General features: G+C 39.3%; 28 non-coding genes across 28 annotated transcripts; all 28 read left to right on the top strand.

Annotated features, from left to right (window-relative positions):
* The first annotated feature begins 204 nt into the window (after positions 1–204).
* LOC127995071 (5S ribosomal RNA) lies at positions 205–323 on the top strand. Its single transcript, XR_008168035.1, has one exon. It is a non-coding gene; the product is annotated as a 5S ribosomal RNA (ribosomal RNA).
* A 221-nt stretch (positions 324–544) lies between these two features.
* On the top strand, positions 545–663 carry LOC127996680 (5S ribosomal RNA). Its single transcript, XR_008169575.1, has one exon. It is a non-coding gene; the product is annotated as a 5S ribosomal RNA (ribosomal RNA).
* A 387-nt stretch (positions 664–1050) lies between these two features.
* On the top strand, positions 1051–1169 carry LOC127996014 (5S ribosomal RNA). The gene has a single exon (XR_008168936.1). It is a non-coding gene; the product is annotated as a 5S ribosomal RNA (ribosomal RNA).
* Positions 1170–1390: 221 nt separating this feature from the next.
* LOC128004473 (5S ribosomal RNA) lies at positions 1391–1509 on the top strand. The gene has a single exon (XR_008177162.1). It is a non-coding gene; the product is annotated as a 5S ribosomal RNA (ribosomal RNA).
* A 367-nt stretch (positions 1510–1876) lies between these two features.
* Positions 1877–1995, top strand: LOC127998048 (5S ribosomal RNA). Its single transcript, XR_008170900.1, has one exon. It is a non-coding gene; the product is annotated as a 5S ribosomal RNA (ribosomal RNA).
* Positions 1996–2214: 219 nt separating this feature from the next.
* Positions 2215–2333, top strand: LOC128003471 (5S ribosomal RNA). The gene has a single exon (XR_008176195.1). It is a non-coding gene; the product is annotated as a 5S ribosomal RNA (ribosomal RNA).
* Positions 2334–2967: 634 nt separating this feature from the next.
* On the top strand, positions 2968–3086 carry LOC128004474 (5S ribosomal RNA). The gene has a single exon (XR_008177163.1). It is a non-coding gene; the product is annotated as a 5S ribosomal RNA (ribosomal RNA).
* Positions 3087–3453: 367 nt separating this feature from the next.
* LOC127998049 (5S ribosomal RNA) lies at positions 3454–3572 on the top strand. The gene has a single exon (XR_008170901.1). It is a non-coding gene; the product is annotated as a 5S ribosomal RNA (ribosomal RNA).
* Positions 3573–3791: 219 nt separating this feature from the next.
* LOC128003472 (5S ribosomal RNA) lies at positions 3792–3910 on the top strand. Its single transcript, XR_008176196.1, has one exon. It is a non-coding gene; the product is annotated as a 5S ribosomal RNA (ribosomal RNA).
* Positions 3911–12497: 8587 nt separating this feature from the next.
* LOC128002151 (5S ribosomal RNA) lies at positions 12498–12616 on the top strand. The gene has a single exon (XR_008174907.1). It is a non-coding gene; the product is annotated as a 5S ribosomal RNA (ribosomal RNA).
* Positions 12617–13119: 503 nt separating this feature from the next.
* LOC127997983 (5S ribosomal RNA) lies at positions 13120–13238 on the top strand. The gene has a single exon (XR_008170837.1). It is a non-coding gene; the product is annotated as a 5S ribosomal RNA (ribosomal RNA).
* A 221-nt stretch (positions 13239–13459) lies between these two features.
* On the top strand, positions 13460–13578 carry LOC127996871 (5S ribosomal RNA). The gene has a single exon (XR_008169756.1). It is a non-coding gene; the product is annotated as a 5S ribosomal RNA (ribosomal RNA).
* A 486-nt stretch (positions 13579–14064) lies between these two features.
* On the top strand, positions 14065–14183 carry LOC127996872 (5S ribosomal RNA). Its single transcript, XR_008169757.1, has one exon. It is a non-coding gene; the product is annotated as a 5S ribosomal RNA (ribosomal RNA).
* A 631-nt stretch (positions 14184–14814) lies between these two features.
* LOC127997984 (5S ribosomal RNA) lies at positions 14815–14933 on the top strand. Its single transcript, XR_008170838.1, has one exon. It is a non-coding gene; the product is annotated as a 5S ribosomal RNA (ribosomal RNA).
* Positions 14934–15154: 221 nt separating this feature from the next.
* LOC128005197 (5S ribosomal RNA) lies at positions 15155–15273 on the top strand. The gene has a single exon (XR_008177856.1). It is a non-coding gene; the product is annotated as a 5S ribosomal RNA (ribosomal RNA).
* Positions 15274–15640: 367 nt separating this feature from the next.
* On the top strand, positions 15641–15759 carry LOC127997985 (5S ribosomal RNA). The gene has a single exon (XR_008170839.1). It is a non-coding gene; the product is annotated as a 5S ribosomal RNA (ribosomal RNA).
* Positions 15760–15980: 221 nt separating this feature from the next.
* LOC128005199 (5S ribosomal RNA) lies at positions 15981–16099 on the top strand. Its single transcript, XR_008177858.1, has one exon. It is a non-coding gene; the product is annotated as a 5S ribosomal RNA (ribosomal RNA).
* A 367-nt stretch (positions 16100–16466) lies between these two features.
* Positions 16467–16585, top strand: LOC127997986 (5S ribosomal RNA). The gene has a single exon (XR_008170840.1). It is a non-coding gene; the product is annotated as a 5S ribosomal RNA (ribosomal RNA).
* Positions 16586–16806: 221 nt separating this feature from the next.
* LOC128001364 (5S ribosomal RNA) lies at positions 16807–16925 on the top strand. The gene has a single exon (XR_008174134.1). It is a non-coding gene; the product is annotated as a 5S ribosomal RNA (ribosomal RNA).
* A 630-nt stretch (positions 16926–17555) lies between these two features.
* LOC128002152 (5S ribosomal RNA) lies at positions 17556–17674 on the top strand. Its single transcript, XR_008174908.1, has one exon. It is a non-coding gene; the product is annotated as a 5S ribosomal RNA (ribosomal RNA).
* Positions 17675–18176: 502 nt separating this feature from the next.
* On the top strand, positions 18177–18295 carry LOC127997987 (5S ribosomal RNA). Its single transcript, XR_008170841.1, has one exon. It is a non-coding gene; the product is annotated as a 5S ribosomal RNA (ribosomal RNA).
* Positions 18296–18516: 221 nt separating this feature from the next.
* LOC127996873 (5S ribosomal RNA) lies at positions 18517–18635 on the top strand. The gene has a single exon (XR_008169758.1). It is a non-coding gene; the product is annotated as a 5S ribosomal RNA (ribosomal RNA).
* A 631-nt stretch (positions 18636–19266) lies between these two features.
* Positions 19267–19385, top strand: LOC127997988 (5S ribosomal RNA). The gene has a single exon (XR_008170842.1). It is a non-coding gene; the product is annotated as a 5S ribosomal RNA (ribosomal RNA).
* A 221-nt stretch (positions 19386–19606) lies between these two features.
* LOC128005200 (5S ribosomal RNA) lies at positions 19607–19725 on the top strand. The gene has a single exon (XR_008177859.1). It is a non-coding gene; the product is annotated as a 5S ribosomal RNA (ribosomal RNA).
* A 368-nt stretch (positions 19726–20093) lies between these two features.
* On the top strand, positions 20094–20212 carry LOC127997989 (5S ribosomal RNA). The gene has a single exon (XR_008170843.1). It is a non-coding gene; the product is annotated as a 5S ribosomal RNA (ribosomal RNA).
* Positions 20213–20433: 221 nt separating this feature from the next.
* On the top strand, positions 20434–20552 carry LOC127997990 (5S ribosomal RNA). Its single transcript, XR_008170844.1, has one exon. It is a non-coding gene; the product is annotated as a 5S ribosomal RNA (ribosomal RNA).
* A 221-nt stretch (positions 20553–20773) lies between these two features.
* On the top strand, positions 20774–20892 carry LOC128005201 (5S ribosomal RNA). The gene has a single exon (XR_008177860.1). It is a non-coding gene; the product is annotated as a 5S ribosomal RNA (ribosomal RNA).
* A 504-nt stretch (positions 20893–21396) lies between these two features.
* LOC127996874 (5S ribosomal RNA) lies at positions 21397–21515 on the top strand. The gene has a single exon (XR_008169759.1). It is a non-coding gene; the product is annotated as a 5S ribosomal RNA (ribosomal RNA).
* Positions 21516–21721: the final 206 nt, after the last annotated feature.

The following is a 21721-nucleotide window of genomic DNA, read 5'->3' on the forward strand; positions in this document are numbered from 1 at the left end:
ATATCTAGGTGAAAGAGTCTCTATGTGCTGAGAATTAACTGACCTCTGTGACGGGAGGCAGCTAGCAGACGGTCGGTTTAGCCAGTCTGTCTGCTTCCTGACCTGGGCCCCAGTTAGTCAAGTATAAACACTAAGACTATTTGCCATATTTCTAGACAGAAGAGCAGCACCACTTCTTCAGCAGCACTCTTTGCAGCAGACTTCGCTTACGGCCATACCAACCTGGCTATGCCCGATCTCGTCTGATCTCGGAAGCTAAGCAGGTTTGGGCCTGGTTAGTACTTGGATGGGAGACTTCCTGGGAATACCAGGTGCTGTAAGCTTTTGGACATTTTTCACTTAGTATATAATAATTTTGCCAAAAAATAGAGTCAATGCCCGATCTCTGAATCTTAGCAGGTTTAGGGTCTGGTTAGTACTTTGATGAGAGACTGCCTAGGAATACCAGGTGCTTTAAGCTTTTGGGTTTTCTTTCCTACTTATATAATGTACTGGCAATAAGATTGGCTGGTCTTTAAATAGCCCTCTCTTTGCAGCAGACTTCGCTTACGGCCATACCAACCTGGCTATGCCCGATCTCGTCTGATCTCGGAAGCTAAGCAGGTTTGGGTCTGGTTAGTACTTGGATGGGAGACCGCCTGGGAATACCAGGTGCTGTAAGCTTTTTGGACATTTTTCACTTAGTATATAATAATTTTGCCAAAAAATAGAGTCAATGCCCGATCTCTGAATATTTGCAGGTTTGGGCCTGGTTAGTACATGGATGGGAGACTGCCTGGGAATACCAGGTGCTTTAATCTTTTTGGAAAATTTCACGAATTATATAATAATCTTTTATTAAAAAAAAAAAAAAAAAAAAAAAAAAGTCAATGCCCGATCTCTGAATCTTAGCAGGTTTAGGTCTGGTTAGTACTTTGATGAGAGACTGCCTAGGAATACCAGGTGCTTTAAGCTTTTGGGTTTTCTTTCCTACTTATATAATGTACTGGCAATAAGATTGGCTGGTCTTTAAATAGCCCTCTCTTTGCAGCAGACTTTGCAGCAGACTTCGTTTACGGCCATACCAACCTGCCTATGCCCGATCTCGTCTGATCTCGGAAGCTAAGCAGGTTTGGGCCTGGTTAGTACTTGGATGGGAGACCGCCTGGGAATACCTGGTGCTGTAAGCTTTTTGGACATTTTTCACTTAGTTTATAATAATTTTGCCAAAAAATAGAGTCAATACTCGATCTCTGAATCTTAGCAGGTTTAGGTCTGGTTAGTACTTTTATGAGAGACTGCCTAGGAATACCAGGTGCTTTAAGCTTTTGGGTTTTCTTTCCTACTTATATAATGTACTGGCGATAAGATTGGCTGGTCTTTAAATAGCCCTCTCTTTGCAGCAAACTTCGCTTACGGCCATACCAACCTGGCTATACCCGATCTCGTCTGATCTCGGAAGCTAAGCAGGTTTGAGCCTGGTTAGTACTTGGATGGGAGCCCGCCTGGGTATACCAGGTGCTGTAAGCTTTTTGGACATTTTTCACTTAGTATATAATAATTTTGCCAAAAAATAGAGTCAATGCCCGATCTCTGAATATTAGCAGGTTTGGGCCTGGTTAGTACATGGATGGGAGACTGCCTGGGAATACCAGGTGCTTTAATCTTTTTGGAAAATTTCACGAATTATATAATAATCTTTCATTAAAAAAAAAAAAAAAAGATTCAATGCCCGATCTCTGAATCTTAGCAGGTTTAGGTCTGGTTAGTACTTTGATGAGAGACTGCCTAGGAATACCAGATGCTTTTAGCTTTTGGGTTTTCTTTCCTACTTATATAATGTACTGGCGATTAGATTGGCTGGTCTTTAAATAGCCCTCTCTTTGCAGCAGTCTGCGCTTACGGCCATACCAACCTGGCTATTCCTGATCTCGTCTGATCTCTGAAGCTAAGCAGGTTTGGGCCTGGTTAGTACTTGGATGGGAGACCGCCTGGGAATACCAGGTGCTGTAAGCTTTTTGGACATTTTTCTCTTAGTTTTTAATAATTTTGCCAAAAAATAGTCAGTGCCCGATCTCTGAATCTTAGCAGGTTTAGGTCTGGTTAGTACTTTTATGAGAGACTGCCTAGGAATACCAGGTGCTTTAAGCTTTTGGGTTTTCTTTCCTACTTATATAATGTACTGGCGATAAGATTGGCTGGTCTTTAAATAGCCCTCTCTTTGCAGCAGACTTCGCTTATGGCCATACCAACCTGGCTATGTCCGATCTCGTCTGATCTCGGAAGCTAAGCAGGTTTGGGCCTGGTTAGTACTTGGATGGGAGACCGCCTGGGAATACCAGGTGCTGTAAGATTTTTGGACATTTTTCACTTAGTATATAATAATTTTGCCAAAAAATAGAGTCAGTGCCTGATCTCTGAATATTAGCAGGTTTGGGCCTGTTTAGTACATGGATGGGAGACTGCCTGGGAATATACTGCCTTTAATTATAATTTTGCATTATTGAGACACTGTTTTCCTAATGAATGTTGTTCAGTGCTTTGACGCAATGTATTTTGTTTAAAGCACTATATAAATAAAGGTGATTGATTGATTGATTGATTGAATACCAGGTGCTGTAAGCTTTTTGGACATTTTTCACTTAGTATATAATAATTTTGCCAAAAAAAAGTCAATGCCCGATCTCTGAATATTTGCAGGTTTGGGCCTGGTTAGTACATGGATGGGAGACAGCCTGGGAATACCAGGTGCTTTAATCCTTTTGGAAAATTTCACGAATTATATAATAATCTTTCATTAAAAAAAAAAAAAAGAGTCAATGCCCGATCTCTGAATCTTAGCAGGTTTAGGTCTGGTTAGTACTTTTATGAGAGACTGCCTAGGAATACCAGGTGCTTTAAGCTTTTGGGTTTTCTTTCCTACTTATATAATGTACTGGCGATAAGATTGGCTGGTCTTTAAATAGCCCTCTCTTTGCAGCAAACTTCGCTTACGGCCATACCAACCTGGCTATACCCGATCTCGTCTGATCTCGGAAGCTAAGCAGGTTTGAGCCTGGTTAGTACTTGGATGGGAGCCCGCCTGGGTATACCAGGTGCTGTAAGCTTTTTGGACATTTTTCACTTAGTATATAATAATTTTGCCAAAAAATAGAGTCAATGCCCGATCTCTGAATATTAGCAGGTTTGGGCCTGGTTAGTACATGGATGGGAGACTGCCTGGGAATACCAGGTGCTTTAATCTTTTTGGAAAATTTCACGAATTATATAATAATCTTTCATTAAAAAAAAAAAAAAAAGATTCAATGCCCGATCTCTGAATCTTAGCAGGTTTAGGTCTGGTTAGTACTTTGATGAGAGACTGCCTAGGAATACCAGATGCTTTTAGCTTTTGGGTTTTCTTTCCTACTTATATAATGTACTGGCGATTAGATTGGCTGGTCTTTAAATAGCCCTCTCTTTGCAGCAGTCTGCGCTTACGGCCATACCAACCTGGCTATTCCTGATCTCGTCTGATCTCTGAAGCTAAGCAGGTTTGGGCCTGGTTAGTACTTGGATGGGAGACCGCCTGGGAATACCAGGTGCTGTAAGCTTTTTGGACATTTTTCTCTTAGTTTTTAATAATTTTGCCAAAAAATAGTCAGTGCCCGATCTCTGAATCTTAGCAGGTTTAGGTCTGGTTAGTACTTTTATGAGAGACTGCCTAGGAATACCAGGTGCTTTAAGCTTTTGGGTTTTCTTTCCTACTTATATAATGTACTGGCGATAAGATTGGCTGGTCTTTAAATAGCCCTCTCTTTGCAGCAGACTTCGCTTATGGCCATACCAACCTGGCTATGTCCGATCTCGTCTGATCTCGGAAGCTAAGCAGGTTTGGGCCTGGTTAGTACTTGGATGGGAGACCGCCTGGGAATACCAGGTGCTGTAAGATTTTTGGACATTTTTCACTTAGTATATAATAATTTTGCCAAAAAATAGAGTCAGTGCCTGATCTCTGAATATTAGCAGGTTTGGGCCTGTTTAGTACATGGATGGGAGACTGCCTGGGAATATACTGCCTTTAATTATAATTTTGCATTATTGAGACACTGTTTTCCTAATGAATGTTGTTCAGTGCTTTGACGCAATGTATTTTGTTTAAAGCACTATATAAATAAAGGTGATTGATTGATTGATTGATTGAATACCAGGTGCTGTAAGCTTTTTGGACATTTTTCACTTAGTATATAATAATTTTGCCAAAAAAAAGTCAATGCCCGATCTCTGAATATTTGCAGGTTTGGGCCTGGTTAGTACATGGATGGGAGACAGCCTGGGAATACCAGGTGCTTTAATCCTTTTGGAAAATTTCACGAATTATATAATAATCTTTCATTAAAAAAAAAAAAAAGAGTCAATGCCCGATCTCTGAATCTTAGCAGGTTTAGGTCTGGTTAGTACTTTGATGAGAGACTGCCTAGGAATACCAGGTGCTTTAAGCTTTTGGGCTTTCTTTCCTACTTATATAATGTACTGGCGATAAGATTGGCTGGTCTTTAAATAGCCCTCTCTTTGCAACAGACTTCGCTTATGGCCATACCAACCTGAGGGCGCTAGAGAGCTACAGGAAGTGTTGGCTGCAGTAGGGAGAGGAAGGCTCTCCTCCATTTTGTTTTTTCAGTTTGTGTTTGTTTGTAAGTTGTTTTTGGACTTAAGTTCAGTTTTTTTTTGTGTGTGTTTTTCAGTTTTAAACCACCTAACAGCAGCTTTTTGCTGGCTGGAGGGTGGTTGCTTTGTTTTTTGTTTTTTTGTTTTTCTCTTAAAATGGACGGATTAATGGATCACGACACAGGACCGGCTGGAGAGACACGTATGGCAAACGACACTGGACTGGTTGGAGAGAGACGTATGGCAAACGACACTGGATTGGCTGGAGAGAGACGCATGGCAAACGATAATGGACTGTCTGGAGAGAGACGCATGGCAAACGATACTGGATTTGGCGGAGAGACACGATCAGTAAATGTCACTGGACTGGGAAATCGACTACGAGCTGGGAATGGAAATAACCAAGGTACGATGGACAAATTTCTTGAGAGAAAATATCTAAAGGAGGCTACAGTGATTGTGAACGTAGAGAATGTGATCAAGGTGAGAGCAGAGGATATCATCAAGGCTGTATCAAAACAATGTGGACACGGGAAAATCCTGGCACTAAGGCCAAGACAAGGAAAAGAATATGAATTAACAATGGAGAAAGAAGAAACATGTGACAAACTGATTGATGGACTGATGATAAAAGGAGTGAAATGTGAGGTAAAAAATTTGCAAAACAGAGATTATGTTGTTTCCTTCATGCACCTGCCCGTCTATATTGATGACAAAGAAATTATAGGTAAATTGGAAGGATGGGGAGTTAATCCCATTTCACAGATAAAAAGAAGATGTTACCCGGGCACTGACATAGAAGACGGAACAAGGTTCCTAAAAGTGAGATTCCCCAAAGATGTCGCATCTTTGCCATATAGCACAAAGCTGGAAACAGCAGAAGGGCAGCAGTATTTTAGGGTGATGCACAGCCATCAGGTGAAGACCTCTAGGCTGTGCATGAGCCCTGGACACCTGCTGAAAGACTGCCCAGATTTTAAGTGCCGGAAGTGCGAGGAGAGGGGACATTTTGCAAGAGATTGCAATGCTGTCAGATGCCCAGGGTGTCAAGACGTTTTAAATAAATGTGAATGTTGGATGGAAAGAGGAAGGAGGTATGGAACTTCAGTTGGACGGACAGGTGCATGAAGGAAACAGCGAGGTGGAAAGAGAAACTGATGAAGGACAAGAGGAAGGCGGATTGCAACAAGAAGAAACAGAAGGAGGAGCGAGCAACAGAGAGGAAGAAGGAGAAAAAGTAAATGATGTAGACGAGGAGCATACAACAGAACAGGACACCCAATGGACGGAAATGGAAATATCGGACAGTTTTAAAAATCTTTTAGATGGCATGGACGGAGATGGACATAGAATGGATGATCAAAACAAAGAAATGGACAGTGGAGAAGAAACGAGGATGGATAACATGGAAAAAGACAGAGAGGAGAGAGGACAAATAAGAAGGCGAACATTAAAGGTAAAACCAAATGTGGAAAATGCTAGAAAAAAGATAATGACAATGGGCGGAGTGAAAATTGTAAACAGATATGAAGTGTTAAGTGGGTTGGAGGGAGAAGATGGAAAGTAATGTTTGTTATGTATTTATTTTTCTTTTTAATGGTTTTAAGTTGTGTTACTTTTAATGCAAGGGGACTGATGGACATGGGTAAATTTGAAAAAGTGAAGGAAAAATGCCAAGGCGAAGATGTTATTGTTTTACAAGAAACAAAATGGAAAGAGAGTGTGATGGAGGACTATAAAAAGAAATGGGAAGGGGATATTTTATATTAGATGTTTTTAATTCAAGTAGGGTAGTGTATAAAGATAAGATGGGGAAATGTATGGTGGTTGAAGTAAATTGTGAAGGACGTGAACTGATTTTAGTCAATGTACATGCACCAACAGAGGATAAGGAAAAGAAAGATTTTTTTTATGTTTTAAGAAATATCATAAACAAGTATACGGAAATAATAATGGTAGGGGATTTTAACACAGTTTTTAGTAAACAAGACATGGCAGAAGGAATGGTTTTTAAAAATGACAAGGGGAGAAAAGAATTAAAAGCATTAATGGGAGAAAAAGATATCATCGATGTGTGGAGAGAAAGAAATGAAAAGATAAAAGAATTTTCAAGGAGGCAAATAGTGGGGCAGTTTGTGTGTGAAACAAGAATAGACTTTATTTTATGTACAAGAAATGTGGAGAATTTTATAAAAAAGATTAAGTATGAAGTTTTAGTGATCACAAGTTTTTATTTTTTTAAGTAGACTGGAGTAAAGTGCAAAGAGGGCCGGGAGTCTGGATTTTAAATACAGAGGTTTTAAAGAATGAAGATTATGTTTTAAGTATAAAGGAGATAATTGAAAAGGAAAAAGAAAATGAAATGTATAGTGAGGATAAGCGAATGTGGTGGGAGAACGTGAAATATCTGGTAAAAAAGTTTACAATAACATATTGCAAATTAATTAATAAATGTAAGAAAAATAAGGAAAGAGAGCTAAGACAAAACTTAAATGAGGAACTGGATAAGGCAGAAAAAAGCATAGAGAAAATAAAAGAAATAGAAGGTAGACTGAAGGAAATGGAAGAGGAGAAATATGAAGCTGCAAGATTAAGAAGCAAAGCAAAATATACAGTGGAGGGGGAGAAGTGCACAAAATTTTTCTTTGATCTAGAGAAAAGAAAAGGGAAAGCAGTCATGATTAAAGAAATAAGGGGCAAAAATGGGAGAATAGTAGAAGAAAATGCAGACATTTTAGAGGAAATAAAATCATATTATGAGAACTTATTCTGTACAGAGGGGGTAAAAGAAGGAGAAAAAGTGGAATTACTGAAGCAAATAAAAGCCAGAGTAGGAGAAGTGGATAAACAAGAGTGTGATGATGAAGTAAGAGAAGAAGAAATAAAAAGAGCAATAATTGGGTTAAACAAGAGGAAAAGTCCAGGGATAGATGGGTTGGGGAGTGAGTTTTACATTGTTTTTAAAGATGTTTTAACAACTATCTTAAAAGAAGTATTTGACGAGATTTTTAGGAAAGGTGAGATGAACGAAAGGATGGGAATGGGATTAATGAAGCTGATATATAGAGTTGGGTCCGAGTCCACCTTTGTCGAGTACGAGTCAAGACCAAGTCCACAAACATCGAGTCCAAGTCCGAGTCCGAGTCCAAAAGGGGCCGAGTTGGACTCAAGTCCGAGTTCTTAAAGGCCGAGTCCGAGTCGAGTCCGCTCGAGTCCAGAAAGTAATTAAATTTAAAAAAAGAGTATAAATTGGTATTGTACATTTTTACATTCTATTAATATTTTAACCTTTCAACCCATTAAACCAATGGCAATATAAAAATGTAATAAAAAATACCACTGTTACATCTAGTCATTGCCATTGAACATTTTTATTTTATGTCAACCTAACTAGTTTCCTATCAAAAAAAGTTTTCAAAGGTTTTATTGTATTACAAGTGCATGAAAATACAAATGAACCTATTTTATTATTGTATCACACTATATTGTCCTCCAGTTAAAGATGACATTTCAGTTATTTAATGCCTCTCCCCCACATTTGACAGAGGTAAAGTGCAGCCAATGAGGAGATCCTTAATGATGGCATTATGAATTTCTTGTTGTCTTGGAGAACTTGCATCATAAAGTTGCATTGCTTGTTTGGTCAGTTCTGGTCTTGCAAATCCTGCAATGCTGAGCTGTGCAGCATCTGTTGGTTGCTGCTGCTGTCTTTGGTAGTCGGTTGCATCGGTTTCGGATCACCAGTACACTGAACCGAAAACCGTTTCTTTCGGAGGCGTCCGATTTGAGAACCGATGAACTGATGATACTGCGCATGCGTGTAATTTTTCAAGTATTTTGTTAAACATCGGAAAGTGTGATAAAACTATCAAAAAAAAAAAAAAAAAAAAAATATATATATATATATATATACGTTTTTTTTTTTTTTAAGATCGGGGCTACATGTTTCTAATCTGTATATTGTAGATTATGTATGGGCCAAAGGGGTTTTCAGGGAAGTTAGACAATAATTAAGACTCTAAAGACATGTTTAATATGAATAAGGGATGATTTATGAAATATCTGTACTGTATTTATAGTTAATGATGACAGATTCACAAACTGAGTTTGTAGTAAACAGAACATGAACATGAGTAGAGCAGCTGATGATACTGAACTGCAGCACGTGCCGGTGTCCTGACATTTTATCCTACCCTGTCAGATTTTCCTACCCGGGTTTTGAGCGATTCGCGTTCTCGATTTAAGAACCGGTTGTATCAGTTTTCAGATCATCAGTAAACTGAACCGAAAACCGTTTCTTTCGGACGCGTCCGATTCGAGAACCGAGGAGCTGATGATAATGCGCATTCGTGATTCAGCATGAAGCCGAATGACTCACAGCGCGTCTGAACCGAACTGATTCTTTTGGTGATTGATTCTGAACTGATTTTGTGCTAATGTAATGAGTGCGGGTAAACCGAGGGCTTGAAGGAACGGCACTCTGACGAAACGTAAGTTCATTTAATAACAAATAAATCGCAATGGATTATGTATCCGGTGAACTGTTTTTTTTTCAACCGGTTTATTGAATCAAACCGTCCGAAAGAACCGGTTCGCGGAAAAGAATCGAACTTCCCATCACTAATCCACATTGATATCCAGTGAGTGGTGCGTGTGTTTCGTCTGCAAGCAGGAGACTTCTGCCTGCCGGTGTGGTGCAGTAAAATGACAGAAGGGGAGACATTCATTAATTTATCATTTCAATTTTATGCTGGTTTTATTGTTACACGTGACGCGGACTCGACTGTACTCAGAATATTTTCCGAGTCCAAAATGTTCAAGTCCGTGTCAAGTCCGAGTACAAATTCACCCGAGTGCGTGACAAGTCCGAGTTCATTCAAAATTGGACTCGAGTCCGGACTCGAGTCCGAGTCCAAGTTCGAGTACCCCAACTCTACTGATATATAAAAGGAAAGGAGACAAAGTGGAGTTAAAGAATTATAGGCCTATAACAATGCTTAACACAGATTTAAAGATTTTATCATAAATTTTAGCTAACAGATTAAAAGAAGTGATGCCCACAATAATTCAAACAAACCAAGCTTACAGTATTAAAGGAAGAGACATTGCAGATACAACAATGAGCATAAAAGATACCATAAGATATATTAATGAAAAGAAGAAAGATGGTTTTATAATCAGTTTGGACTTTGAGAAGGCTTTTGACAGGGTAGAGCATGACTTTTTATTTGGGGTTTTGAATACTTTTGGTTTTGGACGGAATTTTATTAAATGGGTTAAGATTTTATATAAAGGTGCTGTAACGAGAGTTAAATGTAATGGGTTTTTAACAGAGTGTTTTAAATTAACAAGATCAATTAGACAGGGCTGCCCGTTGTCGGCACTTTTATATGCTTTAGTTGCGGAACCACTTAGGTTAATGGTAGAACAGGAAGGGAGAATAAAAGGAATAGGCATAGAGGGAGGAGAGAATAAAATATTTCAATACGCTGATGATACTACGCTATTGCTGCAAGATTTGTTGAGTGTAAGGGAAGCGATGAAAATAGTACAATCATTTTGCAGGGGATCTGGGGCTAAAGTGAATGAGGATAAAACGGTATACATGAGATTTGGGCGAAGTGAGGTTTTAACTGGGCACTTTAATTTTAAGGAAATGAATGAAATAAAGATTTTAGGTGTTTTAATGGGGAGGGATGAAACCAAAGCAGAAGGAATTATGTGGGAGGAGATGTTTGGAGGGATCGAGAGAAGGTTGAATTTTTGGAGATTAATGTCCTTAACTTTGAAGGGGAGGGTTTTAATTTTGAATGTTTTAATGGTTTCTAAGTTATGGCATATTTTATATGTGTCTTCAATGCCGTTGTGGACAGAAAAAAGGCTGAAAAAATGTTTTTTAGATTTTTTATGGGAAGGAAAGCCACCGAGAATTGCATATAACACTTTAATAGGAGCAATGGGGAAGTGGGGGCTAGGGCTAATGGACGTGGAGCAAAGAAAGAACAGTTTAAGGGTGAAAATCATAAGCAAATATCTAGACGAAGGAAATAAAGCAGCATGGAAAAGAACAATGGGGCATTTTTTCAACAAGTGTAGTCATTTTAATCTGGGGGACAACATTTTATGGATGAAAACAAAAAATTGGATGACGGAGGGGATGCCAGAATTTTATAGAGAACTGATGGGAGCATGGGGAAAATTTTTAGATAATGTGCATTTTAAGCCACAAGGTAGAGAGAACATTTTAAATCAGCCTTTATTCTTAAATAACTGCATTTTAAATCAAGGGAAGCAGGTTTTTTTTTAAGAAGTGGTGGGATGTGGGAATCATGAAAGTCAGAGATGCTTTATATGAATTCAAAGAGGGGTTTTCACCAGTTCAATACATTGTGGATGTGATGGAGGAGGCAAAGGAGGATTATACCAGACAAGAGATTACAAACAAATATGATTTAATTAAGAATGCTATACCTAAAGAATGGATAAAGAGAATTGAAAATATGGAAGAAGAAGATCAAGGAAAAGATGTGTATGTAAATCTGGGGGGGGGGGGGGGGAATTGTGTGCTTTTAAAGAATGTAAAGTGAAAATGTTTTATTGTTTTTTTAGAGATGTGGTTTTCAAGAAACCTGTTGTAAATGAATATTGGCTACAGATGTTCAATGATGTAACAGAAGAAAAAATATGGGGGAATATAAAGGGGAAAATTGTACAGACTAAACTGGAGAATATGAAATATTTTATCAGAAACAAAGCAGTGTTCACAGACGTAATTTTAAGCAAAATTGGGATGGAGGAAAGTGCAATATGTAAAGTTTGCCAAGATGCTGATGAAGGGTTTTTACACTTGTTTTTATATTGTGATAAGCTGAAAGATTTTAATGAGAGGTGTAAAAGCATGATTTTAAGTTTGAGAGGAGAGGGAAATGGGAACTTTGAGTGGGAAAAGGTGTTAATGTTGGGCATTAATGAGAAATGTAAACATGAGAAGCTGATAAATTTACTTGTGATGCTGATGAAAAGTGCGATTTGGGAAAGAAGAGTGGTGGTGAAAAAGGAAAATGTTTTAATTGATGTATGGAATGTGTTCAGGAGAAAAGTTGAAAATTATGTTGAATGTCTGTTTTATTATTTTAAGTTGGAGGAATCGATTGATGTCTTTTATAATATTTTTACTCAGGAGGTGTTAAAGGTTTTCAAAGAGCTGGGGATTGAATTGTCATTTTTAAAAGATTAAAATATTTAATGACTTCTTTTTAAATGTATGTAAGATGTCTGTCAATTCAAATTAGGAGTTTTGTATGTCAAAGAAAGAATCTTATGTTTTTTTGTATGTGAATAATTGATATGTATGTTTGAATTGATAAATTTCTTCAATAAAAAAAAAAAAAAAAAAAAAAAAAAAAAGGCTATGCCCGATCTCGTCTGATCTCGGAAGCTAAGCAGGTTTGGGCCTGGTTAGTACTTGGATGGGAGACCGCCTGGGAATACCAGGTGCTGTAAGCTTTTTGGACTTTTTTCACTTAGTATATAATAATTTTGCCAAAAAATAGAGTCAATGCCTGATCTCTGAATATTAGCAGGTTTGGGCCTGCTTAGTACATGGATGGGAGACTGCCTGGGAATACCAGGTGTTTTAATCTTTTTGGAAAATTTCACGAATTATATAATAATCTTTCATAAAAAAAAAAAAAAAGAGTCAATGCCCGATCTCTGAATCTTAGCAGGTTTAGGTCTGGTTAGTACTTTGATGAGAGACTGCCTAGGAATACCAGGTGCTTTAAGCTTTTGGGTTTTCATTCCTACTTATATAATGTACTGGCGATAAGATTGGCTGGTCTTTAAATAGCCCTCTCTTTGCAGCAGACTTCGCTTACGGCCATACCATCCTGGCTATGCCCGATCTCGTCTGATTTCGGAAGCTAAGCAGGTTTGGGCCTGGTTAGTACTTGGATGGGAGACCGCCTGGGAATACCAGGTGCTGTAAGCTTTTTGGAAATTTTTCACTTCGTATATAATAATTTTGCCAAAAAATAGAGTCAATGCCAATCTCTGAATATTAGCAGGTTTGGGCCTGGTTAGTACTTGGATGGGAGACCGCCTGGGAATACCAGGTGCTGTAAGCTTTTTGGACATTTTTCACTTAGTATATAATAATTTTGCCAAAAAATAGAGCCAATGCCTGATCTCTGAATATCAGCAGGTTTGGGCCTGCTTAGTACATGGATGGGAGACTGCCTGGGAATACCAGGTGCTTTAATCTTTTTGGAAAATTTCACGAATTATATAATAATCTTTCATTAAAAAAAAAAAAAAAAGATTCAATACCCGATCTCTGAATCTTAGCAGGTTTAGGTCTGGTTAGTACTTTGATGAGAGACTGCCTAGGAATACCAGGTGCTTTTAGCTTTTGGGTTTTCTTTCCTACTTATATAATGTACTGGCGATTAGATTGGCTGGTCTTTAAATAGCCCTCTCTTTGCAGCAGTCTTCGCTTACGGCCATACCAACCTGGCTATGCCTGATCTCGTCTGATCTCTGAAGCTAAGCAGGTTTGGGCCTGGTTAGTACTTGGATGGGAGACCGCCTGGGAATACCAGGTGCTGTAAGCTTTTTGGACATATTTCTCTTAGTTTTTAATAATTTTGCCAAAAAATAGAGTCAATGCCCGATCTCTGAATCTTAGCAGGTTTAGGTCTGGTTAGTACTTTTATGAGAGACTGCCTAGGAATACCAGGTGCTTTAAGCTTTTGGGTTTTCTTTCCTACTTATATAATGTACTGGCGATAAGATTGGCTGGTCTTTAAATAGCCCTCTCTTTGCAGCAGACTTCGCTTACGGCCATACCAACCTGGCTATGTCCGATCTCGTCTGATCTCGGAAGCTAAGCAGGTTTGGGCCTGGTTAGTACTTGGATGGGAGACCGCCTGGGAATACCAGGTGCTGTAAGCTTTTTGGACATTTTTCACTTAGTATATAATAATTTTGCCAAAAAATAGAGTCAGTGCCTGATCTCTGAATATTAGCAGGTTTGGGCCTGTTTAGTACATGGATGGGAGACTGCCTGGGAATATACTGCCTTTAATTATAATTTTGCATTATTGAGACACTGTTTTCCTAATGAATGTTGTTCAGTGCTTTGACGCAATGTATTTTGTTTAAAGCACTATATAAATAAAGGTGATTGATTGATTGATTGAATACCAGGTGCTGTAAGCTTTTTGGACATTTTTCACTTAGTATATAATAATTTTGCCAAAAAAAAGTCAATGCCCGATCTCTGAATATTTGCAGGTTTAGGTCTGGTTAGTACTTTTATGAGAGACTGCCTAGGAATACCAGGTGCTTTAAGCTTTTGGGTTTTCTTTCCTACTTATATAATGTACTGGCGATAAGATTGGCTGGTCTTTAAATAGCCCTCTCTTTGCAGCAGACTTCGCTTACGGCCATACCAACCTGGCTATGTCCGATCTCGTCTGATCTCGGAAGCTAAGCAGGTTTGGGCCTGGTTAGTACTTGGATGGGAGACCGCCTGGGAATACCAGGTGCTGTAAGCTTTTTGGACATTTTTCACTTAGTATATAATAATTTTGCCAAAAAATAGAGTCAGTGCCTGATCTCTGAATATTAGCAGGTTTGGGCCTGTTTAGTACATGGATGGGAGACTGCCTGGGAATATACTGCCTTTAATTATAATTTTGCATTATTGAGACACTGTTTTCCTAATGAATGTTGTTCAGTGCTTTGACGCAATGTATTTTGTTTAAAGCACTATATAAATAAAGGTGATTGATTGATTGATTGAATACCAGGTGCTGTAAGCTTTTTGGACATTTTTCACTTAGTATATAATAATTTTGCCAAAAAAAAGTCAATGCCCGATCTCTGAATATTTGCAGGTTTGGGCCTGGTTAGTACATGGATGGGAGACAGCCTGGGAATACCAGGTGCTTTAATCTTTTTGGAAAATTTCCCGAATTATATAATAATCTTTCATTAAAAAAAAAAAAAAAGAGTCAATGCCCGATCTCTGAATCTTAGCAGGTTTAGGTCTGGTTAGTACTTTGATGAGAGACTGCCTAGGAATACCAGGTGCTTTAAGCTTTTGGGCTTTCTTTCCTACTTATATAATGTACTGGCGATAAGATTGGCTGATCTTTAAATAGCCCTCTCTTTGCAGCAGTCTTCGCTTACGGCCATACCAACCTGGCTATGCCTGATCTCGTCTGATCTCTGAAGCTAAGCAGGTTTGGGCCTGGTTAGTACTTGGATGGGAGACCGCCTGGGAATACCAGGTGCTGTAAGCTTTTTGGACATTTTTCACTTAGTTTTTAATAATTTTGCCAAAAAATAGAGTCAATGCCTGATCTCTGAATCTTAGCAGGTTTAGGTCTGGTTAGTACTTTTATGAGAGACTGCCTAGGAATACCAGGTGCTTTAAGCTTTTGGGTTTTCTTTCCTACTTATATAATGTACTGGCGATAAGATTGGCTGTTCTTTAAATAGCCCTCTCTTTGCAGCAGACTTCGCTTACGGCCATACCAACCTGGCTATGCCCGATCTCGTCTGATCTCGTAAGCTAAGCAGGTTTGGGCCTGGTTAGTACTTGGATGGGAGCCCGCCTGGGTATACCAGGTGCTGTAAGCTTTTTGGACATTTTTCACTTAGTATATAATAATTTTGCCAAAAAATAGAGTCAATGCCCGATCTCTGAATATTAGCAGGTTTGGGCCTGGTTAGTACATGGATGGGAGACTGCCTGGGAATACCAGGTGCTTTAATCTTTTTGGAAAATTTCACGAATTATATAATAATCTTTCATTAAAAAAAAAAAAAAAAGATTCAATGCCCGATCTCTGAATCTTAGCAGGTTTAGGTCTGGTTAGTACTTTGATGAGAGACTGCCTAGGAATACCAGGTGCTTTTAGCTTTTGGGTTTTCTTTCCTACTTATATAATGTACTGGCGATTAGATTGGCTGGTCTTTAAATAGCCCTCTCTTTGCAGCAGTCTTCGCTTACGGCCATACCAACCTGGCTATGCCTGATCTCGTCTGATCTCTGAAGCTAAGCAGGTTTGGGCCTGGTTAGTACTTGGATGGGAGACCGCCTGGGAATACCAGGTGCTGTAAGCTTTTTGGACATTTTTCTCTTAGTTTTTAATAATTTTGCCAAAAAATAGAGTCAATGCCCGATCTCTGAATCTTAGCAGGTTTAGGTCTGGTTAGTACTTTTATGAGAGACTGCCTAGGAATACCAGGTGCTTTAAGCTTTTGGGTTTTCTTTCCTACTTATATAATGTACTGGCGATAAGATTGGCTGTTCTTTAAATAGCCCTCTCTTTGCAGCAGACTTCGCTTACGGCCATACCAACCTGGCTATGCCCGATCTCGTCTGATCTCGTAAGCTAAGCAGGTTTGGGCCTGGTTAGTACTTGGATGGGAGCCCGCCTGGGTATACCAGGTGCTGTAAGCTTTTTGGACATTTTTCACTTAGTATATAATAATTTTGCCAAAAAATAGAGTCAATGCCCGATCTCTGAATATTAGCAGGTTTGGGCCTGGTTAGTACATGGATGGGAGACTGCCTGGGAATACCAGGTGCTTTAATCTTTTTGGAAAATTTCACGAATTATATAATAATCTTTCATTAAAAAAAAAAAAAAAAGATTCAATGCCCGATCTCTGAATCTTAGCAGGTTTAGGTCTGGTTAGTACTTTGATGAGAGACTGCCTAGGAATACCAGGTGCTTTTAGCTTTTGGGTTTTCTTTCCTACTTATATAATGTACTGGCGATTAGATTGGCTGGTCTTTAAATAGCCCTCTCTTTGCAGCAGTCTTCGCTTACGGCCATACCAACCTGGCTATGCCTGATCTCGTCTGATCTCTGAAGCTAAGCAGGTTTGGGCCTGGTTAGTACTTGGATGGGAGACCGCCTGGGAATACCAGGTGCTGTAAGCTTTTTGGACATTTTTCTCTTAGTTTTTAATAATTTTGCCAAAAAATAGAGTCAATGCCCGATCTCTGAATCTTAGCAGGTTTAGGTCTGGTTAGTACTTTTATGAGAGACTGCCTAGGAATACCAGGTGCTTTAAGCTTTTGGGTTTTCTTTCCTACTTATATAATGTACTGGCGATAAGATTGGCTGGTCTTTAAATAGCCCTCTCTTTGCAGCAGACTTCGCTTACGGCCATACCAACCTGGCTATGTCCGATCTCGTCTGATCTCGGAAGCTAAGCAGGTTTGGGCCTGGTTAGTACTTGGATGGGAGACCGCCTTGGAATACCAGGTGCTGTAAGCTTTTTGGACATTTTTCACTTAATATATAATAATTTTGCCAAAAAATAGAGACAGTGCCTGATCTCTGAATATTAGCAGGTTTGGGCCTGTTTAGTACATGGATGGGAGACTGCCTGGGAATATACTGCCTTTAATTATAATTTTGCATTATTGAGACACTGTTTTCCTAATGAATGTTGTTCAGTGCTTTGACGCAATGTATTTTGTTTAAAGCACTATATAAATAAAGGTGATTGATTGATTGATTGAATACCAGGTGCTGTAAGCTTTTTGGACATTTTTCACTTAGTATATAATAATTTTGCCAAAAAAAAGTCAATGCCCGATCTCTGAATATTTGCAGGTTTGGGCCTGGTTAGTACATGGATGGGAGACAGCCTGGGAATACCAGGTGCTTTAATCTTTTTGGAAAATTTCACGAATTATATAATAATCTTTCATTAAAAAAAAAAAAAAGAGTCAATGCCCGATCTCTGAATCTTAGCAGGTTTAGGTCTGGTTAGTACTTTGATGAGAGACTGCCTAGGAATACCAGGTGCTTTAAGCTTTTGGGTTTTCATTCCTACTTATATAATGTACTGGCGATAAGATTGGCTGGTCTTTAAATAGCCCTCTCTTTGCAGCAGACTTCGCTTACGGCCATACCATCCTGGCTATGCCCGATCTCGTCTGATTTCGGAAGCTAAGCAGGTTTGGGCCTGGTTAGTACTTGGATGGGAGACCGCCTGGGAATACCAGGTGCTGTAAGCTTTTTGGAAATTTTTCACTTCGTATATAATAATTTTGCCAAAAAATAGAGTCAATGCCAATCTCTGAATATTAGCAGGTTTGGGCCTGGTTAGTACTTGGATGGGAGACCGCCTGGGAATACCAGGTGCTGTAAGCTTTTTGGACATTTTTCACTTAGTATATAATAATTTTGCCAAAAAATAGAGCCAATGCCTGATCTCTGAATATCAGCAGGTTTGGGCCTGCTTAGTACATGGATGGGAGACTGCCTGGGAATACCAGGTGCTTTAATCTTTTTGGAAAATTTCACGAATTATATAATAATCTTTCATTAAAAAAAAAAAAAAAGATTCAATACCCGATCTCTGAATCTTAGCAGGTTTAGGTCTGGTTAGTACTTTGATGAGAGACTGCCTAGGAATACCAGGTGCTTTTAGCTTTTGGGTTTTCTTTCCTACTTATATAATGTACTGGCGATTAGATTGGCTGGTCTTTAAATAGCCCTCTCTTTGCAGCAGTCTTCGCTTACGGCCATACCAACCTGGCTATGCCTGATCTCGTCTGATCTCTGAAGCTAAGCAGGTTTGGGCCTGGTTAGTACTTGGATGGGAGACCGCCTGGGAATACCAGGTGCTGTAAGCTTTTTGGACATATTTCTCTTAGTTTTTAATAATTTTGCCAAAAAATAGAGTCAATGCCCGATCTCTGAATCTTAGCAGGTTTAGGTCTGGTTAGTACTTTTATGAGAGACTGCCTAGGAATACCAGGTGCTTTAAGCTTTTGGGTTTTCTTTCCTACTTATATAATGTACTGGCGATAAGATTGGCTGGTCTTTAAATAGCCCTCTCTTTGCAGCAGACTTCGCTTACGGCCATACCAACCTGGCTATGTCCGATCTCGTCTGATCTCGGAAGCTAAGCAGGTTTGGGCCTGGTTAGTACTTGGATGGGAGACCGCCTGGGAATACCAGGTGCTGTAAGCTTTTTGGACATTTTTCACTTAGTATATAATAATTTTGCCAAAAAATAGAGTCAGTGCCTGATCTCTGAATATTAGCAGGTTTGGGCCTGTTTAGTACATGGATGGGAGACTGCCTGGGAATATACTGCCTTTAATTATAATTTTGCATTATTGAGACACTGTTTTCCTAATGAATGTTGTTCAGTGCTTTGACGCAATGTATTTTGTTTAAAGCACTATATAAATAAAGGTGATTGATTGATTGATTGAATACCAGGTGCTGTAAGCTTTTTGGACATTTTTCACTTAGTATATAATAATTTTGCCAAAAAAAAGTCAATGCCCGATCTCTGAATATTTGCAGGTTTGGGCCTGGTTAGTACATGGATGGGAGACAGCCTGGGAATACCATGTGCTTTAATCTTTTTGGAAAATTTCCCGAATTATATAATAATCTTTCATTAAAAAAAAAAAAAAAGAGTCAATGCCCGATCTCTGAATCTTAGCAGGTTTAGGTCTGGTTAGTACTTTGATGAGAGACTGCCTAGGAATACCAGGTGCTTTAAGCTTTTGGGCTTTCTTTCCTACTTATATAATGTACTGGCGATAAGATTGGCTGATCTTTAAATAGCCCTCTCTTTGCAGCAGTCTTCGCTTACGGCCATACCAACCTGGCTATGCCTGATCTCGTCTGATCTCTGAAGCTAAGCAGGTTTGGGCCTGGTTAGTACTTGGATGGGAGACCGCCTGGGAATACCAGGTGCTGTAAGCTTTTTGGACATTTTTCACTTAGTTTTTAATAATTTTGCCAAAAAATAGAGTCAATGCCTGATCTCTGAATCTTAGCAGGTTTAGGTCTGGTTAGTACTTTTATGAGAGACTGCCTAGGAATACCAGGTGCTTTAAGCTTTTGGGTTTTCTTTCCTACTTATATAATGTACTGGCGATAAGATTGGCTGTTCTTTAAATAGCCCTCTCTTTGCAGCAGACTTCGCTTACGGCCATACCAACCTGGCTATGCCCGATCTCGTCTGATCTCGTAAGCTAAGCAGGTTTGGGCCTGGTTAGTACTTGGATGGGAGCCCGCCTGGGTATACCAGGTGCTGTAAGCTTTTTGGACATTTTTCACTTAGTATATAATAATTTTGCCAAAAAATAGAGTCAATGCCCGATCTCTGAATATTAGCAGGTTTGGGCCTGGTTAGTACATGGATGGGAGACTGCCTGGGAATACCAGGTGCTTTAATCTTTTTGGAAAATTTCACGAATTATATAATAATCTTTCATTAAAAAAAAAAAAAAAAAGATTCAATGCCCGATCTCTGAATCTTAGCAGGTTTAGGTCTGGTTAGTACTTTGATGAGAGACTGCCTAGGAATACCAGGTGCTTTTAGCTTTTGGGTTTTCTTTCCTACTTATATAATGTACTGGCGATTAGATTGGCTGGTCTTTAAATAGCCCTCTCTTTGCAGCAGTCTTCGCTTACGGCCATACCAACCTGGCTATGCCTGATCTCGTCTGATCTCTGAAGCTAAGCAGGTTTGGGCCTGGTTAGTACTTGGATGGGAGACCGCCTGGGAATACCAGGTGCTGTAAGCTTTTTGGACATTTTTCTCTTAGTTTTTAATAATTTTGCCAAAAAATAGAGTCAATGCCCGATCTCTGAATCTTAGCAGGTTTAGGTCTGGTTAGTACTTTTATGAGAGACTGCCTAGGAATACCAGGTGCTTTAAGCTTTTGGGTTTTCTTTCCTACTTATATAATGTACTGGCGATAAGATTGGCTGGTCTTTAAATAGCCCTCTCTTTGCAGCAGACTTCGCTTACGGCCATACCAACCTGGCTATGCCTGATCTCGTCTGATCTCTGAAGCTAAGCAGGTTTGGGCCTGGTTAGTACTTGGATGGGAGACCGCCTGGGAATACCAGGTGCTGTAAGCTTTTTGGACATTTTTCACTTAGTTTTTAATAATTTTGCCAAAAAATAGAGTCAATGCCTGATCTCTGAATCTTAGCAGGTTTAGGTCTGGTTAGTACTTTTATGAGAGACTGCCTAGGAATACCAGGTGCTTTAAGCTTTTGGGTTTTCTTTCCTACTTATATAATGTACTGGCGATAAGATTGGCTGTTCTTTAAATAGCCCTCTCTTTGCAGCAGACTTCGCTTACGGCCATACCAACCTGGCTATGCCCGATCTCGTCTGATCTCGTAAGCTAAGCAGGTTTGGGCCTGGTTAGTACTTGGATGGGAGCCCGCCTGGGTATACCAGGTGCTGTAAGCTTTTTGGACATTTTTCACTTAGTATATAATAATTTTGCCAAAAAATAGAGTCAATGCCCGATCTCTGAATATTAGCAGGTTTGGGCCTGGTTAGTACATGGATGGGAGACTGCCTGGGAATACCAGGTGCTTTAATCTTTTTGGAAAATTTCACGAATTATATAATAATCTTTCATTAAAAAAAAAAAAAAAAGATTCAATGCCCGATCTCTGAATCTTAGCAGGTTTAGGTCTGGTTAGTACTTGGATGGGAGACCGCCTGGGAATACCAGGTGCTGTAAGCTTTTTGGACATATTTCTCTTAGTTTTTAATAATTTTGCCAAAAAATAGAGTCAATGCCCGATCTCTGAATCTTAGCAGGTTTAGGTCTGGTTAGTACTTTTATGAGAGACTGCCTAGGAATACCAGGTGCTTTAAGCTTTTGGGTTTTCTTTCCTACTTATATAATGTACTGGCGATAAGATTGGCTGGTCTTTAAATAGCCCTCTCTTTGCAGCAGACTTCGCTTACGGCCATACCAACCTGGCTATGTCCGATCTCGTCTGATCTCGGAAGCTAAGCAGGTTTGGGCCTGGTTAGTACTTGGATGGGAGACCGCCTGGGAATACCAGGTGCTGTAAGCTTTTTGGACATTTTTCACTTAGTATATAATAATTTTGCCAAAAAATAGAGTCAGTGCCTGATCTCTGAATATTAGCAGGTTTGGGCCTGTTTAGTACATGGATGGGAGACTGCCTGGGAATATACTGCCTTTAATTATAATTTTGCATTATTGAGACACTGTTTTCCTAATGAATGTTGTTCAGTGCTTTGACGCAATGTATTTTGT

This window comes from Carassius gibelio, chromosome B22, assembly GCF_023724105.1.
Source record: "Carassius gibelio isolate Cgi1373 ecotype wild population from Czech Republic chromosome B22, carGib1.2-hapl.c, whole genome shotgun sequence".
NCBI classification, from domain to species: Eukaryota; Metazoa; Chordata; class Actinopteri; order Cypriniformes; family Cyprinidae; genus Carassius; species Carassius gibelio.